General features: G+C 43.2%; 1 protein-coding gene across 1 annotated transcript in view; it reads right to left on the bottom strand.

Annotated features, from left to right (window-relative positions):
* The window catches only part of PLD1 (phospholipase D1), a 128,615-nt gene extending 119,095 nt beyond the window's left edge, over positions 1-9,520 (bottom strand). Inside the window, exon 1 of the mRNA XM_073359380.1 lies at positions 9,436-9,520. The gene's annotated coding sequence lies outside the window, so the exon portion shown is untranslated. The remainder of the gene's footprint in view (positions 1-9,435) is intronic.
* Positions 9,521-13,421: the final 3,901 nt, after the last annotated feature.

Raw genomic sequence — 13,421 nt, 5'->3', positions numbered from 1 at the left:
GTTCAGGATACCAAGCCTGCTGAAATGCTTCATGCTTTGTCTATGATGGTCACTGAGGTAGTGTCTGACAGCTCATCTACTTCCCAGAAGTACATGTTTGTGTGGTTTGCAGCGAAAGGGTCCATTCCTACTTTGCTCCAATGTCTGTTGGGAATATTGTGTAGTTTCATTTCTCTTTTTGCTGCTAGACCTTCATTTCCCATAGGTATCACAACTGCTCAGCAGTTCTGTGATATCCTTGGTCATGTTTGACTAGTATTATGGCATCTCTGCCTTTCCAGCTGTAGCCTTCTATTCCAGAATGGCTCCGATGTATTCTCGAAAGAGTTTCTGTTCTCTTTTATTCTATTCAAATACTACACTCCTCACTTGTAGTATCAGAGTGCCTTCTAGTAGTGGTGTAATCAATATGATTACACATCTGTTCTTTGTTGTTTGTTCTCTCATCGTTTCCCCAGGGGAGAAGCATGTGGAGTGGAGTGTCTTGTTTTAGTAGGGTTTTAGGTTTCTTTGTTTATTTTCAATTGTTTGCTTCCTCAATATGGCACATTTTGCTTCTTCGTTTTTTCTTGTCTGCAAGCTTTGGCATAATGATTTCTCTTGCCAGAATTATTGCACATGATCCCATATTTGGGTCATTTTCCATTGTCATGTTTTTTCTCCGTAATACCCACGGGTCTTCTTTTACATTTTATCTCCTCTGCTTTGTAGTTGTGCATTGCTTTTGCACAAATTTTGATGCATTTTTCCTTTTTTTCCAGGCTTTCCCTGTTGAGCCTTGGTGCTACCTGCATCTGCTCCTCTTATTCTCTGCTTATGAGCTTATACTCTAGCTTTGCACATGTCGATAGCTCTTGGTATAGTTAGTATGGTCCCAGATTGGTAATAGTAGTGCAAAGGGCCTGGGTAAACGAGCCCAATCCAGCCCAGTCTGGAACACAGTTTTGCCAACCTGATTTGGAGAAGTCTGGACAGCAACACCGCAACCCTGTTACAAACCAGTTTTGCAATAGCTATGCTTAAACTGTGTCCCATAGCTAGTGAAAGTAGGGACTATTCCTGTGGCTTTTAGTGGCAGGGGCTGTGCTGAGAAACCAATTCACCATACTGCGCAAGTCATGAGTGGCCCAGCTTCATCTACAGGGGAATCACGGTAGCCAGAAGAGTTTTAAAACAGGATTCTTCCCATAAAGTTGGTACCATGGTACCTCTGTCCTCCAGGTCTAGCTATGTTAGGTTCTTTTGGGCTAACCTCTGTAGCTTAGATCCCTACCAAAACAGGTCAGATAAACAATATTAGCACCTTTTGGGGGAAACCATCTTTAAAAACAGTTTTGGCTAACACAGTTTCACTGTAGTGTAGGGACCTCACATTAGGGCCACGGTCACATTAGTCTGGGGATCTGCACTATGCCCCCTGGGCTTAGCAGATTAATGCTACACCTCTATGCTGTCACTTAGGCACATGCAACCCTCCTAGGGTTGCCAATTTTCTAACTGCACAAAATCAAACACCCTTGCCCCACGGCCTCACCCCTTCTCTGAGGCCCCGCCCACACTCACTCCAGCCCCCCTCCCTCTGTCTCTCGCTCTCCCCCAACCCCATTCACTTTCACTGGGCTGGGGTAGGGGGTGCGGGAGGGTGGGAAGACTCCAGCTGGGAGTGCAGGCTCCAGAGTGGGGCCAGAAATGAGGGGTTCAGGGTGTGGGAGGGGGCTCAGGGCTGGGGCAGCAGGTTGGGTTGGGATGCTAGAGGGGGTGAGGGCTCTGGCGGGGGGGGTGGGCTCTGTGGTGGGACTGGGGATGAGGGGTTTGGGATGCAGGAGCGGGCTCAGGGCCAGGGCAGGGTGTTGGGGTACGAGAGGGGGTTCAGGATGTGGACTCCAGGAGGGAGTTAGAGTGCAGGAGGGGGTTCTGACCTGGGGCAGGGGGGTTGGGGTGCAGGCTCCAGCCAGGAGGCGCTTACCTCAGGCAGTTCCTGGTTGGCAGTGCAGCATGGCTAAGGCAGGCTCCCTTCTTGCCCTGCCTCCGTGCTGCTCCCGGAAGCAGCCAGCATGTCTGGCCCCGAGGCAAAGGCACGGCCAGGTGGCTCTGGCGGTGCCCCTGCTGCTCCCATTGGCCGTGGTTCCTGGCCATTGGGAGCTACGGAGCTGACCCTCGGGGTGGGGGCAGCACGTGGACCCCCCTGCCCGCCCCTGCGCCTAGAAGCCGGACATGCCGGCTGCTTCCAGGAGCTGCGTGAAGCTAGGGCAGATAGGAAGCCTGCCTTAGCTCCACTGCGCTGCCGACTGGACTTTTAACGGCCCGCTCAGCACTGCTGACCGGAGCAGCCAGGGTCCCTTTTCGACCGGGCATTCCGGTCGAAAACTGGATGCCTGGCAACCCTTGCCACGTTAGCAGCACCAAGCTGCTAGGAAGAGAAGAAGAAAGGTGAGTGTTAGGATATAGATATTCAGGCCTGTCTGTAAAGGCCTGTACTTAAAGAATTTAGGTGTATTCTTATCACTTGGCTAGTTCTAGAGGTATAAAAGAAAGAATCAAAATCACTGTCTGACAGTGTAAGGTCCTTCTCTTACTGTGACAGTCTGAGGCCCTGTGCTTAGGCTAAGGCCTCTGGCTAAGCAGCAGAGGCAGCCATAAGCTGGGAAGTGATTGGTCACATCCTCACATTCCAAACTAGTCACATTGAAAGAAGGTGCTATTGGGCTGTTAGGAATACAATCCTGTCCTGATAATGCCTGTCACCTCCAGAGAAAGGGAAGTGCCTAGAAAATATAAAAGAAAACTTAGTTTGATAGCATCCTGTCTGGCAAGAACTCACTTATCAATAGCTGGTATGTGAAATCCTCACTTCTGTATTGTTTTGTCATCATAGTTCCCACTTTGCTATTTGACAGGTTTCAGAGTAACAGCCGTGTTAGTCTGTATTCGCAAAAAGAAAAGGAGGACTTGTGGCACCTTAGAGACTAACCAATTTATTAGAGCATGAGCTTTCGTGAGCTACAGCTCACTTCCTCAGATGCATATCGTGGAAACTGCAGCAGGCTTTATATATACACAGAGAATATGAAACAATACCTATTCCCACCCCACTGTCCTGCTGGTAATAGCTTATCTAAAGTGATAAGTGATCACTACAGGACAGGCCTAACAAAGAAAATAACAGAACGCCACTAGCCGTCACCTTCAGCCCCCAACTAAAACCCCTCCAACGCATTATTAAGGATCTACAACCTATCCTAAAGGATGACCCAACACTCTCACAAATCTTGGGAGACAGGCCAGTCCTTGCCTACAGACAGCCCCGCAACCTGAAGCAAATACTCACCAACAACCACATACCACACAACAGAACCACTAACCCAGGAACTTATCCTTGCAACAAAGCCCGTTGCCAACTGTGCCCACATATCTATTCAGGGGACACCATCACAGGGCCTAATAACATCAGCCACACTATCAGAGGCTCGTTCACCTGCACATCCACCAATGTGATATATGCCATCATGTGCCAGCAATGCCCCTCTGCCATGTACATTGGTCAAACTGGACAGTCTCTACGTAAAAGAATAAATGGACACAAATCAGATGTCAAGAATTATAACATTCATAAACCAGTCGGAGAACACTTCAATCTCTCTGGTCACGCAATCACAGACATGAAGGTCGCTATCTTAAAACAAAAAAACTTCAAATCCAGACTCCAGCGAGAAACTGCTGAATTGGAATTCATTTGCAAATTGGATACTATTAATTTAGGCTTAAATAGAGACTTGGAGTGGCTAAGTCATTATGCAAGGTAGCCTGTTTCCTCTTGTTTTTTCCTACCCCCCCCCCCCAGATGTTCTGGTTTAACTTGGATTTTAACTTGAAGAGTGGTCAGTTTGGATGAGCTATTACCAGCAGGAGAGTGAGTTTGTGTGTGTATGGGGGTGGGGGGGATGTGAGAACCTGGATTTATGCAGGAAATAGCCCAGCTTGATTGTCATGCACATTGTGTAAAGAGTTGTCACTTTGGATGGGCTATCACCAGCAGGAGAGTGAATTTGTGTGGGGGGGTGGAGGGTGAGAAAACCTGGATTTGTGCTGGAAATCACTTTAGATAAGCTATTACCAGCAGGACAGTGGGGTGGGAATAGGTATTGTTTCATATTCTCTGTGTATATATAAAGCCTGCTGCAGTTTCCACGATATGCATCTGAGGAAGTGAGCTGTAGCTCACGAAAGCTCATGCTCTAATAAATTGGTTAGTCTCTAAGGTGCCACAAGTCCTCCTTTTCTTTTCACTTTGCTATTGTTTGTCTGTATAATCTCTGTCTGGTTCTGTGATTGTTCCTGTCTGCTGTATAATTAATTTTGCTGGGTGTAAACTAATTAAGGTGGTGGGATATAATTGGTTACATAATCATGTTAGGATTGGTTAGTTAAATTTCGGGAAAATGATTGGTTAAGGTATAGCTAAGCAGAACTCAAGTTTTACTATATAGTCTGCAGTCAATCAGGAAGTGAGTGGGTGGGTGTGGGAAATGGGAACAGGGAATGGGGGTAAGGAAGGAATCATGTTTTGCTAAAGGGGGAAATGGGAACAGGGAATGGGGGTAAGGAAATTGGAATCATGTTTTGCTAAGGGCAGGAATGGGAACAGGGACACAGGTGTAAGGCTCTGTGGTGTCAGAGCTGGGAAGGAGGATACTAAGGAAGGAAACTGGAATCACGCTTGCTGGAAGTTCACTCCAATAAATATCGAATAGTTTGCACCTTTGGACTTCTGGTCTTGTTGCTCTCTGTTCATGCGAGAAGGACCAGGGAAGTAAGTGGGTGAAGGAATAAGCCCCCTAACAGTGAGCATTAATTTTGCTCCACAACAGCACTTTTTAGCATCAACTTCTTTTCAGGAATCATACACAGGAGTGACTGCAGCAGAAAAAGGGAATTAAATGAGCCCCCCAAAAGCACATCTGCTCAAAGAGAAACACAAGCCGTGCTGACAGAGCAGCACTGTTACATGTATTTATTTTCAAAAAGCACTGAAGAGACCCAGAGTGAGCTCAGGAAATAGCACTGAATCCCAGCCAGCTCCTGAAGACCTTTCTAAAAACCTCCCAAGTTGCTAAGAGGAGAGTGAGGGAATGCCATCCAGCTAGAGTGACCAGATAGCAAGTGTGAAAAATTGGGACAGGAGATAATAGGTGCCTATATAGGACAAACCCCTGAATATTGGGACTGTCCCTATAACATCGGGACATCTGATCACCCTACATCCAGTTAGGCAAATACAGCAATTTTCATAGAATCATATAATTCTGGGTTTTCCTTTTATGAGAAAGCCTCCATGAGAAGGAGTAGGTGAACGGAGTGAACACCTACGCAGCACTGGGTTCTGAAACAAAGAGCCTCCAGGTCAAGGAGATAAATAAAAAAAACTCAGGAGGAAGCAGAGTCACCTCCCCATCATAAGGTGCTTTCAAAAAAACTTATTTTCCCTCAAGGAAGTTTAAAAATCTGTCAGCAAGCAGAGTCATGAGCAGAGTCTCAAACAATAATTTTACAGCTCTGCATGTGCGCATATCCCCACACACAGAAGCCTACAGGAGCTTATAGATCCAGTCCTGCTACTATTGAAGTAAAAAAGAAAAAATGGACATTGGGCCTAAATCAGGCTTGTGGCCTCATTCACACCTGTGCAAAGCCCATGTAAAAGAATTCTTTGCTCCATGGCACCTAGGTTAGGTGCACCCATTTTTCACAGTGAGTGAACAAGACTGAGAATCAGCCCCATTGACTTCAAAGGTGCAAGATCAGGCCCTGTGAAAGGACAAGAACACACAAAAGAGGAAGGGAAGAGTGATTGAACAACAAAAACTGCATTCAGCCATTTATATTTTGACTTACCAGCATGTCAGTGTCACAGACCCTAAAATAACACACTGGGTGTGTTTTATATTTTTATACTCCATTCACCATGAAAAGGGAAAAATTGGAGAATTAAAAATATATATAAAATTTCAGCTTTGGGTGGCAGACCAAGATGCCTAGGTCACATGCCACCTGAGGCGCACTGTGCATACACTAAGAAGACACACCAGAATGTACTACCTTCTCCAGGATTTCTTTCTAAAGGAAATAATCAAGCACAAGTGTTTATCCAAGGCACATAAGTAAATACTGCACTGCACTGTAGATTGTGTACATTTGGTAACACCCATTTATTTAGCTGATCCACTCAGTGCCCTTTGATAGGGGAAAACTGAAGGCAAAAACATTCATCTGCTTTTGCACCTTATCAGTTGGCAACTGGTATCTTACAGCAAATTATTTCAAAGCTAGATCAAGAAATGATAACATAAATGGTAACATAAATCAACAGCTACAACAATTCATTCTTATTACACACAATATTAAAGATGCCCATCATCACCATATCCATAAATAAAAGCACAAGAGAAGGGCCAACTTATCTTCTGATTTTATCACTTGTAACTCCACCTAAAGCCATATAGTTGTGTGAAAGGTTAGACAAAGCAGAATTAGATCTTAAGGTAAGCAGTTAAAACATACAGCAGCCCTGATGCATGCCCAGAGATGGATTCTTTGTTTGATATGGTAAGATTTCCGTAATAATGAAATAGCTTCTGATCACTTTTCTTTTTGTCATCCCACAGATCAGGATTAAGCCAGATATTCAGTTATCCAGGATAAATTGAAGATAGGCCATTTATTTAAGATTTGCTGGCTGTCCAGTGCGGCAGGCACATGTGAACAACATAAGTACAGCATGTTTGACCAGGTTCTACTCCACATTGACAGGTCTTGATTCTAGGGCCTGGAATTTCCAGATGAGAGCAGTGATGTGTTCTGAACTTCATATAAAGAGGAGTACAGGCAATTGTTTACAATCATGGAGTCATTATTGGCTTCTTTTCGAGCACATATTTATGCAAACTAGTAGAGTTTACTCTGAACTTGCATTAAAGAACCTGGCCTAAAGAACTGATTCCAAAGCTACCTTTTGTAAACCGCTCCCCCACTTTTCCTATCCAAACATTTCCTGGCTCACTTTGTCAGTCAGATTCAAGGTTGTGTTCTATTCAGAACTGCATTTGGTTGTCTAGTCAAAGTGACTTAAGTGTGGATTAGTGTGAGCTCAAATGCTTAACTTGTGATCTGCAAGATTCTTCTAAGCAATCCTGATATTATTTTAGTAGTTCAAAAAGGAGTGTTCTCCAGAAAGATGAGTGGATTTTGGCCAAAGAGAGGACATGGTAGGTTCACTCTAGTTGTTTGCTGCTGTACAGACTCCCTTAATTAAAGTCCAGTTCAGCTAGTATACATACATCTCAACAGACTCAACCTTGAAGTCCCTATGCAAGCAAGCAAAACTCCCAGTGAAGTCAACAGAAATTTTACCTGCATTATGACTACCCAATCAATCTCAATGCCTGTGAGTGCAATTCCCATTGATGGGGCACATTTGCACTGCAATGAGATTTAGGACTCTTAAGAATAAATCAAGGGAACATGAAAAAATAAATCTAAAAACTCAACATCACTGTATCCAAATAGCAAACCTCTTTGTTTGCTTCCATAACGCTCCATGGTCCTATTACATGACAAGGTCTTTTTTTTTTTAAGTCTTCACTGAAAGCTTACCACTCTTTACGGATAAAGAGGATCTATATAGATTGCATATCAGGAAGTAGCTGACTCACAAGATGTGTTCAAGTTAAGGCCCGAATGTAAACAGATATGCAATGAAATCAGACTCACAAGGATACTGCATGTGAGAACAATATCTAATAAAGGAGCTTCCTGTTTCCTAAATTCCTGTAGTACCATTGTAAAGCAGCTTATGTCTATTTTATTATTGGGTCCATTATTTGAAATTCCTAGTAATATTTAATAGGAGATCACGTCTTTCTAACTGGAAACTCAAAGCTCATGCATCTAATCCCACAACACTCATGCATCTAAACACACAAACTGGAAATGAAAAGACCTAAGAAGTTTCTTTATTTCTAAATTATAGGTGTCAGAGAAGCATACAAACAAAGATATTTTGGTTACAGGGATAAGGTCTCCTCTAGAAGGGATTGAATCGTAACCTGTGCAAGGCACAATTCTGCTCTTGGACGAGGATACATGTATGCAAGTCTCATGGAACTCACTGGATGGGGTTACACAGGTGTAACTGAGAGCATCATTTGGCTCAGTGGGAGTTACAAGTGTGTATCCAAGGGCAGATAAAATAAATTTAAACTTCTCCAGACTTTACAATTCCAGCTACTCGCTACCAGCGGCAAAATACCAAATAATCAAGAAAATGTTCACTAAAATGCCTGCAGTGCTAACACTGCTGACCTGGATTCAACAAGAAGGGACCCTGGTCAAATTGCTCCACTGTTTAGTAAGTGAACCAGTGGGGTGCAAAGGGCTACAAAGTCAAATACTCAACTGAATGCTTTCTGTATCTCAAGAAAAATTACATTTTCTTTAGTGCAAAAAAACAGTTTGGACAAGATCTCCAGACACACAGCACTATTTGCGGATCATACACAAGTAGTTTTAAACTAAAGATAGACCACATTGCAACTGGCTGTTAAAAGACAAGTCAAATTTCCTGTTTAAACATGAAGCCAGCAAACTATTGCTAAAGAAAATTGGGGGCAACCCTGTCCTATTAGTGTACCCAAATGTTCAAAGACATTACAGCACATTTAGCAATTTTGCATTAATTCTAAAATTGTAATAGCAGTAATCTATTTTGCATAATATTTTTCTAATTAGCTTCCTTTCCTCTTACTTTTTAGAGTTGCCAGCAAATATTTGTTGAATATAGTTTTGGAGAATGATACATATAAGGCCCAATCAAAGGGGAGCAATGCCATAATTACTTTGTTTATGGTTTTTGGTAGGTGGGGAGCAATTAAATTTTGGGGGGAAATTATAGTTATATATGCAAAGCTCCTACATTAGGAATTGAATACTTCCTGATTGTTTAAATTATGCTGATCAAATTAGACTATAACCAAACCACAGTCTAGTACGGAGTGGAAATAGCACAAAGAGCTTTATGAAAGTAGCAATGAAGCATGACTGCAGAGATGCAATACATTCTAAGTAAGGCAGATTATTTCTTTTACATATTATTCATCCATAAGCAATTTGCCATCACATACAAGGGTGATCTGGAAACTGCAAGGCTGACAAGCCAGGATCAAGTGCATCAGGCAGAAAGCAGCACTGGGAAGACAGAGCAAAAGTTTTCCAGAAACAAACAAACTAGGGAGATCTCAAAAGAGGCTGGAATAAACTCCCAGGAGAAGCTGCTAAGTAAAACCCAAATGCAGAAGAAACTTTATGCCAGGCAGAATCCCCCCGATTCCAAGTAGTTTACTCGTTCATGTAGTGTGCCCTAGCCAAAGAGTTGGGGGTTACCTGTGCCCAGCGCAGGTCTGCGTACGTGGGCAGGTATCTCCAGAGTTCTCTGTGCATGGAGCGGGCTTGGACTGAGCGCCGCCTGTCTCCATACACCAGGGACTGAGGGTAGCTTGGCTGGGGCGGGGCCACAAGGTTCCAGCTGTGCCCTGGGGCTAAACTGTGCGGGCGGGCCCTTGAAAGAAGAGTAGGGGAGCTCTGAGAACAGAGATGCCTTTGGCTTTTAGTTTCTCAAGGCGCGGTCGCATGAGAAGGGTGAGCGGAGCCTGGAAGTGGGGATTTCTCTCTCGCCCGGCGGTTCTGCACAGCTCTCTGTGCGGGGTCGCCACACGCAGCGCAGCAGGCGAGAAACAATCACTTGCCTGTGTGTCTGTAAAACAATAAATCGCCTCCATGGAACAGCTGGTTACCAGCAATAATTGGGAGTGTTCCCGTATCAGGATTCAGCCACAGAAAGACGGATGTGGGGCTGGATGTGTTTATATATACCATACAGGGACTATAGGGAGAGAGTGTGTATATATAGCACTTGTGTGTGTGTGTGGAAAATGCACAGTGTATGAATTATACAAAATGTGCATCTACATGTCTAGTCTAAACACTGAGTTTACATACAAATTATAACGTTTGCCTCTGAACAGCCTGTGTAAATTTCATACATGGTGTATATGCAGTATCAATAATGGCCCCATAGGTATATGTGGGAACTGTAGCCTCTATAAAAAATAAAGCGTAGAAAAGAAGTAAATAGCAGTGCTGGGCTTTTGTTAGACACCTAGCTCCCTTAAGCTTCTTTGAAAATCTCTCCTGGTGACTAGTGCTCTTGAAACAGGCTCTCTGTCATATAGAAGAACTCTGGATTCAACAGCTGGTATATATAACAACAAAGGTATTTCCAGCTTTGCCTACTGGTACTTGGCTAACTCACTGGCCATCCATCCCACCTGCCTCAAGTAACTCACCAGGGCACTCCCCTCCCATAGGCCCAATTCAAAGCCCATTGAAGACAATAGTGCTGCTCTGGGGCTACCTGCTTCCTGTAAAGATGTCTGTGAGGTAACCTGCTATGAAGCTTGCATTGCTTCCAACTGTAGTAATGTTCCATGGGGATCTGGAGCACCCGCCAACTCTATTGGATTAGAGTGGCATGACCGACTACCAGGTGGGCAGCCACAGCACACATGTATTAGTTACAGCTGACTTGCTAATTACACTGCGCATAAATATCCATCACAGCATGGGATACCCATGAAAATATAGCCATGTAGCCAAGAGTATCAGAGCACAAGATCATGAAATATTGTCTGAGTATCAGCAACTAAACTTGTTTTGCACAAATTCTAGCCACAGTAGGTCTTCATTGCCAGCAGCAATTAGCAATGAAAATTATCTAATTATTCCTCACACTAATTTAACTTTGCTTTTCTATTCCTGTGAAAGACAAGGAGGTGTCATAGGTATGGAAATAAGACTGATGTCTTTCACAGCTTTGCTCTAGATGGCTGTACGTAGATTTAATAAACTTCTATGAGCTCTGAGTGATTACAATTTTGCTGAGAGTTTTTCTTATCTTCCCTGTGAGTAATTCTTATTTTCCATATTCCAATTCCACTCAATGTCACAAGCATGTCAGCTTTTGCTGGGGTGGCTTATCCATCTAGCTGCTTTATGGCCACTCTTCTACTGCAGCATCTGCACTGTTGTGTCCTATTGATGTCCCATTTAAATAGTAAGCCAGGGAGATTTGTCTTCATTAACAAGTAACTGTGGTCAGCAACACTGCCCTTCCACACTTCGTAGATAAACACTTTGGGCCAAATTCCATCCTGACTTAGACCCTGTCCAACCCCATGAAAATCAATGGACATAATTTGGATCTCTATGTGTTTCTAGTCTGAATTTAGTATAATAACTGCATCTCTGCAGACATAAGATGATGGGCCAGGTTGTTGCCATCACATTGGTTTTATAATAATACTCCATTAAAGTCAATGGAATTAAACTACAGAAATCCAGTGTAATGGAGGAGAGATTCTAGCCCCCTTCTCTTTTATTTTGTTGGAGGGCTGTCTTCTTCCTCTCACTTTCTACCCAGCTGAACAGGAAGGATCCAAAACCAAGAGCCAGCCTTTTACAAGACAACTTTGAAAATGAAATGGGATGTGTCTGTGTCAAGAAAAGACCCTCCCCCAGTGTCAAATCTATCAAAAAAATGCAACAAGAGACTTGCGAGAGAAAAAAAGAGCAACGGAGGATGTCAATTCATTGTTTAAATTAATATTTATTCCAATAAACTAGTTAAGTCCTGAAAAAGACCTAATGTAAGCTTTGTAGCTTAATACAGTGGTAGTGTTGTTCTGAATAACTTCAAATAGGGAATAGAATGGTGTTTTATTTTCTTGAAATACCACACTGATTACTCACTTTTTAATTGAATTCCCATTGCATTTTTTTATAGCATTGAAGATATGACACTGTTAATTAGGAAATTCCTTTGGATCACTTGTGACCTGTGTCATACTTTCTAGCATTGCAACAGCCAGATTCAGATCTTTTAAAATGCGGATGAGTTATTCCACTCATCTGATTTTCAGAGGGCTTCTTCTGACTTCAGCTGGAGTTCTGAGTGCTAGGCCAGTCTGAAACTCAGGTCCAAGATGTCTCAAACTGGCCACCCAAAAATTGGGATGGCCAAAATCAGTGACCACTTGTGAATATTTTGTCAATAGTGAAAATGTGTTTTCTCATAGTGATACTGAGGTCCTTGATGATGGCAGCACCGTTAGCAATGGATTACTCTCTATTTTGATTGTTCATATAAAGTGACCGAGGAGGATATTTAAGCCGCACAATGTTAAACATGCAGACAGAGCTTGGCAAGGATGTTAATTTCCTTTTCTTTTCCCCCATTTTCTGAGATATTTAGTTTCTAGGAATACAGCAGCCAGCACTAAAAGCTCAGCAACTAAAGACAGTTCTTTCCAGTTAAACAGGTTTAGAAGGTCTACTTCTGAGGAAGATGATGTCAAAATTCATGACTTCCTGAAAATATAATTGTTTATATTTTCATGATTAGAGAAACAGGCAGCTCCTAAAATATCCAGTTCAATTAATTTTAAACATTGTAATCTTCATCTTTGTTCTTACTGACGCCAAACAGTAATCTGGATCTAAGGAAGTCCTTTTCAGTTTGCCTTTCTATGTGGCTCTGAAACAGCAAATGAAATAAGGCTGACAATCTCTTCTGTGCTATTCATACACCCGCAGAAAGCAGAGTCTTAGAGCCTCCTCTTTTTTCTACAGAAGTTCCCTTTAGCCTTTGATACAGGAAATAAATAAACCAGCCTAATCTTATGCTGTAGTACTCTGACAGACTAGATCATCGCCCCTAGTACTACTCATTATTGTAACAGAGTGTGCTGACCCTTTAAGGGAAGCTCCAGGACCAGCTCTGCTCTGTTTCTGGTTTCAGCCCAGAAGACAGGCATTCTGGGAGTTGTAGTTCTCAGAACATATAGGAACTGTAGGCTTCACAGTGTGATATGTTAGGAAAGGAGGCTGTATACAACCCTCTCCCTTTCTTTAGTGTAGAGGAGACTGGGATGGAGCTCAGGGTTTCTAGGGGAGTCTCTACTAAGAATGAGACCTGGAGGGAGCTGTTGATAGGCATCTTTGCAAAGAGAGCCTGGAAAGGAACAGGCTGTCGTAGAAGGACTAGAAGAAGCCAGGGAAGAAAGGATATCTATAGAAGGTCTCTCTGGTGAGGAAACTAGGAAAGGAGCTCTGGTTCTTTCCTGTCAAAAGGAAAGAACCTTGGGGAGGAGAGTCTGGGAAATAACCCAGTTAGTAAAGTACTGTGAGAAGAAGGAGTGTTTTTTGGTCAGGAACAAGACCTAGCTAAGTCCTGAGGGGGAAGCTGAGAGATTGTGGCAAAGGTGAAGAAAGTGGCCTTCGGGAAAGAAAGGCAGAGAGAGTTTGGAGATAGA

Source organism: Lepidochelys kempii, chromosome 9, assembly GCF_965140265.1.
Source record: "Lepidochelys kempii isolate rLepKem1 chromosome 9, rLepKem1.hap2, whole genome shotgun sequence".
Lineage (NCBI taxonomy): Eukaryota > Metazoa > Chordata > Testudines > Cheloniidae > Lepidochelys > Lepidochelys kempii.
Note: the sequence above shows the minus strand (reverse complement) of the source record. Positions and strands in the feature narration are given on the sequence as shown.